We start from the raw sequence: 5776 nt of genomic DNA, 5'->3' as shown, positions 1-5776 counted from the left end.
GAGGGGGCGTTGACCAGACCGTAAGGCATGACCTCATATTCATAGTGGCCAGTAGGGGTCACGAATGCTGTCTTCCATTGGTCCCCCTCACGTATTCTTATCAGATTATACGCGCTGCGGAGGTCCAATTTAGTGAAGACTTTAGCTTCTCGGAGCTGTTCCAAAGCGGCTGGTACCAGAGGAAGGGGATATCGGTATTTTACTGTACCGTTATTTAGGACCCTGTAGTCGATGCATGGACGCAGCCCTCCGTCCTTCTTGGCCACAAAGAAGAAGCTTGAGGCGGCTGGTGATTTTGAGTGACGTATGTACCCCTGACTCAGAGCTTCCCTTATGTAATCTTCCATTGCCTGATTCTCTGGAAGCGAGAGCGGGTAGATCCTACCTCTTGGCAACTGGGCATCTGGAACTAGGTCGATCGCGCAGTCCCATGGCCGATGCGGCGGTAGCTGGGAAGCTCTCTTGGGGCAGAAGACATCATGAAAGGAGCTGTACTCCTTAGGAATGTGGATAGACTGCTTCTCAGGAGGGCTCTCGACCGATGTTGCAAACAAAGAAATGGGGTTCCGACCTTGAAGAGGGAGATTTGGAAAACAGGCAGGTGTACATCCAGATCCCCATTTCTTTATCTCTCCTGTGCCCCAAGAGATGATGGGATCGTGCTTCACCAGCCACGGGCGCCCTAGAATGATGTCCATATTTGCACCCTCCAGAACCAGAAATTGAATCCTCTCTTGATGTAACAACCCCACTTGAAGAAGGATGTCTTCGCATTGTCGATGGATACGGGTCGAAGATCGAGTGCACTGGGTTATCGGTTGTATCTGGTATATATGCGAGGACGCCTCAGTACGGAGGTGGAGTTGACGACAGAGGGATTGGGAGATGAAGTTCCCTGCTGACCCGGAGTCGATGAGGGCTGTGACAAGGAGAGAAATAGAGGCAGTAGTTATTTGTACGGTGGTAGTAAGTGGTTTACATTGTTCAATATTCGTACTGAATACACTCACTGAAGTCCGAATGGGACGAAGGGGACACTCCATACGGGTGTGTCCACTGACACCGCAGTATAGACACAGACCCCGGGTCAGCCTCCTCTGTCGTTCCGCTGATGTCAGTCTTCCAGACTCTATTATCATGGGTTCTGGTTCTGGAGAGGCTGTTGACTCAGGCGATTGGAGGAGTGCAGACGAGGGGGTGATGGTGTCCTGTTGATAGGAACGGAGACGATCGGAACATCGGAGAGAATGTTGGATGAATCTCTCCAGACCCATTGTATCATCTAATGTGGCCAGTTGGATTCGGAGAGTGGGTTCCAAGCCGAGCCGGTACGTGGTCAACAACGATCTCTCATTCCATCCACTTGCAGCTGCTAGAGTGCGAAACCGGAGAGCATATTCCTGTGTAGATAGAGTACCTTGCTTTAGATGATACAGCTGCTCTCCAGCGGCTACTTCCCCATCAGAACGTCCAAACACCTCTTTGAAATACTCCGTGAAGGTAGTGATGGAATTCATGACCGGCCCGGCTTGGTTCCAGATCGTCTCAGCCCATTTAAGTGCAGGTCCAGAGAGTAGAGATACGATGTAGGCGATCTTCGACTTATCTGTGGGATATAGAGAAGGTTGCATTTCGAATATGAGGGAACATTGTAACAGAAAACCATTGCACTCCCCCGCTCCGCCTGAGTAGGGCGCTGGTCGGGCCATGGGACTGGAAGGAAGGGCCGAAGAAGAAACTGTGGAGGCGGAAGTGCTCGGTGCTGGTGGTGCGTTGGAAAGTGGAGCTGGTGGCTGTAGAATCCGCTTCAACTGGTCCACCAGCTCTTGAAGGTGATCGGGGGTGCTCATGTTGTCGTCGTTAATGGTCCGGGCTTCTGTTATGAAGCGGACAGGAGACAGAGGTAAGGAAACGTTAGGGTGTTTATTAAATGACAACAAGGAGCACATGAAGGATAGCCAGGAGGATCAGGAATGATGTTGGGGTCTTTTCCTCCGTGGCTGGGTAACAGGAATACACGAGGATGGACAGCACACACCAGATACAGCTGACAGAGGATGACACAGACTTGGAAGGACTGGAAGACAGGACGATTCGGGAGGACCAGGAAGACTAGGAGGAATACAAAGAGAACAGGTAAGTAAATCGTTTGTTTTAGCTGAGGATGACTACGCTGAGTGGTCGCTCAGTTGTCCGCTTTCGTCGAGACGAGCCCGGACAATGAGCGACTGGAGTGCTGTGCTTTTATCTGGTGCTCGTGAATGTGATGCAGCTGTGTGCTCATTAGAAGTCAGGTGATGGTGATCTTCGTGAGTGGGGGTCGTGAGAGCCTGACCAATCCATGACAATTATTTATTTTTTGCACCTAACGCTAATAAATCTCGCGATATGACTAACATAATCCCGCGGCCGCGGGATTCTAGGGCGCTGTTTTCAAATGTAATTTTCTTCCGGTTTTTTCCAGCACCACGAGAACATGAGGACGCGGCAAAAAGTTGGACAATGATCACAAGACTCCTACCGTGTAAGTACAGTTTGTATTCGTTTAATAACATTATTGAGTTTTACACGAAGGAACTGAAATAAATGATGCACATTGCCAGTAGCGATGTGGAGTTGCTTTGATTAGGCTAAAATTAGCCGTTATGCTAAAAGTAAGTCGCGTTTGAGCAATATGTCATGTTATTACAGGAATCTGGCCCAGTTTATCAGGGGTTCCCTACACTGGTCCTCGAAGACAGCTGGTCAACATGTTTTCCAGCATCTCTGCCCATCATCCACCTGCTGTGTGTTCAGTCAGAGCTGAAAATGACCATTTCAGGTGAGTTTGGAGTGGAATGGTGTATAAATAAAACAATTTAATAATGATAATAATGCACGAATTTGTTAGAAAAGCTAACAAAAAGCTATATAGTATCATTCTATTGTAGATATGTCTCCAGCATTTATTACCATACCAGTATTAATGATTTAGTTTAGCCTACATTAATAGGCTGTCATTAACAATAAGAGCAAAACTTATGATCATGTATATAAAAAAGTTATTTACATAATATTTTACACTAACATAAAATGGTAAATATATGCATGTAGGTGTTATTAGCTCATGTGGAGATTTAACAGGTAAAGTCTAACCACTTTTCTTTTAACTGCTCCTGTAAAATAGTTTTTGTACTGTATTTAAACTGCATTAAGGTTCAAATTTGTCTTGCAGGGTGAATAACAGTCAGTCATCTGTCAGACAGAATTCAATACTCTTTCTCCAGGCCAACTGTAAGAATCATATAAGGCTTTGCATTTATTTATTTACTGTTCATTAAATAATTTCATTATTACCTTTCTCACTGTTGTTTTGTTTGTCTGTAGAATTGTCTCCAGTGCAAATGATCCTTTGTCATCCCACTCCCTGAGGACACTCCAGAGTAGGTGAGAAACTTGTTGAATGCTTAAAAGTGTATTTAGGTGTATAATGTGTATGAGTTCACATTTGCAAACCTAGAGCTAGTTTTTATACCTGTGGTGAGTATTGTGATCTTATTACTGCGTATCCTGATAAACGCTTTAGTAAATAATTGCAACTAGAAACGTCAACGTCATCATAAGCCTGATGTTAGCTGCTGCTCTGTTACAGTAATTGTCATTGTGGACTCCAGCAGGTCTACATGTTCTGTTAAGAGACTGGATTCTGAGAGTGAGATCCTGTGAAGTGTTCATCAAAGCTGAAGAGAAGAACTGCATCTGTGTAAGTTTGAAATGTGAAAGAATGTGTGTCTCTGTCTGTCTGGATCGCTCTGACTGTGATTTTGGTGTCACATTTAGGTTCAGCAACTGTCCGGAGTTGGTGGATGTTCTGTCCGAGCCAATTTAAAAGATTGATAAACAGGTACATATTTATCTTACATTGTTTGTGTTTATTTCTGCACAAGATTTCAGGAAAATATGTTTTACTACCCCAACAATTAACCCCGTATGTTATATTATTTAAACTATAGATTTCATCTGTTATTCATCATTGTACGTCTCCTTATAGACATGCCTAATGTTCAGATGTTTTAAAATGTTTGTACAGACTCAGGCTGTCAAGCAGACTAAAAATATTAAATTATAATTTTAGTGTAAGCCATGAATGACAGTCTTTGCTTGTCACAAAACTGTGGATGTGTGGATATGGGCAGTTGTAAAATGATGAGTAGTAGGGAATGTGTATGTATTGACATTAGATACTGCTCGGCGCATTGCTGTTCATTCACAAAACATGACAGTAATTCTTGATATATTGTACGTTTTTAGTTGTAGGATAATACAAAATCATATTCTCCTCCCTCAGATGCTGTGAAGTGAGTCCAGATGCTACAGACACAGAAAAAGATGCCGCAATGGAGGAACACATCAAGCACCTTCCAGGAAGAGCTGAAGAATATTAGAAATAAAGACTCTAAAATAACATTTCACTTGTGTTGTCCATATTTCTGTGTTGTTGCTTTGTTTATTCTTATTAGATGTGTCTGTTTAACAGTGATGTACATCTGTTACTATGTTACTATATGCACAATAAATAATTTGCTTAATCGTAACACTATTGCATCCTTACATAATGTATTAATTATGATTTACACGTGATTACAATGCTATAAAGACGTTCAGGTATAACTGGTCTGAAATTGGACCTGATTGCATTTCACAGCTTTAAATAATAAGTTAGATTGTTTTATATGTATAATTAGGCTATTAAAACACTTATAAAGAAATAACACGTTTTAAAAACAACCAGAAAACGTCCAGAACATGACATATTTCGACGTGCAGGGACCGTGTAGAAAAGACGCGCGATTCACGGCCAGAAGACGTAAAAGACGTCGGTTGGATTTTCATTTTGGCACTACTTTTCAACCAGGATGCAACGTGGCGGAGCGACGTCTTTTCAACGGTAATCGGACGTCCAAATGTTTGCTGGGACCATATGATCATACATTTTTAATTGTTGGTGGTTTTCCCTGTTGGGAAGAGGTAAAACCTGTCATTTTTACTTTTGAGCATCAACTGGCACCATCAACCCTTTAGATAGGCCTGTGGAAAAAAGCAGTTTCTGGAGTTTATATGGAGTATAACAGCAAATTAAAGCGTGTGTATGTGTGTCTGTGAGCATGTGAGAGTGGCCTTTGTGCACTTACCTTGATGTGTTTGAGAAAATCTCAGCTCTCAGAACTACATGGAGTAAATAAAAACAAAGACTGTGTATTTATGCACCATCAGATGTGGTTATAATGGAAGTCAATATGGCGAAAACAGCCACCAACAGTAAATTAGGGAGAAAAAATGAAAATCTAACAATGCATCAAAGCCAATGTTGTTACTAATCGTTCACATCTCCAAGACTGTGATAAAATGTAAAAAAAATCCAGTCCACAATTACTTTTCATATTTAAAATACGTCACTTTGTGTGGCTTTTCACCAAATCAGTGACACCATTTGTGAATTTGGCAATCAAAGAGTTAAAATCCTGTCATTTTTAAAAAACATTTAATAGTTTTGATTACGACTGAGGTTGATTAATCGATTTAAGCAAAATTTCTTTCACAGCAGTTTAATTCAGTGGATGTTTTCATCCGGAACATAAAAAAAGGGTAGTAAATTTGAACAGTGCACAAGGGTTATGCTTCTTTTTCGCTTAATCAAGATAACCACGGCCTTGTGCTGGATGTGAGTGTTGTGTGTGTGCTTTAAAATTATGTTTCTGTGAGCAAACACTAACTCATTAATGGAAATACAGTGGAA

General features: G+C 42.2%; 1 long non-coding RNA gene across 3 annotated transcripts; it reads left to right on the top strand.

The window, feature by feature from the left end:
* Positions 1-2459: 2459 nt before the first annotated feature.
* Positions 2460-4446, top strand: LOC130230081 (uncharacterized). Of its 3 annotated transcripts, none has more exons than XR_008837909.1 (7): positions 2460-2524; positions 2692-2821; positions 3215-3273; positions 3367-3426; positions 3657-3742; positions 3820-3883; positions 4328-4446. It is a non-coding gene; the product is annotated as an uncharacterized LOC130230081 (long non-coding RNA). The 3 variants fall into 3 exon arrangements; XR_008837908.1 differs by having other exon boundaries at positions 3654-3742; XR_008837907.1 differs by having other exon boundaries at positions 3632-3742.
* The last annotated feature ends 1330 nt before the right edge of the window (positions 4447-5776 follow it).

The sequence above is a fragment of the Danio aesculapii genome, chromosome 6, assembly GCF_903798145.1.
Source record: "Danio aesculapii chromosome 6, fDanAes4.1, whole genome shotgun sequence".
In the NCBI taxonomy this organism is placed as follows: Eukaryota; Metazoa; Chordata; class Actinopteri; order Cypriniformes; family Danionidae; genus Danio; species Danio aesculapii.
The sequence above is the reverse complement of the archived record's forward strand: the minus strand, read 5'-3'. Positions and strand labels throughout refer to the sequence as shown.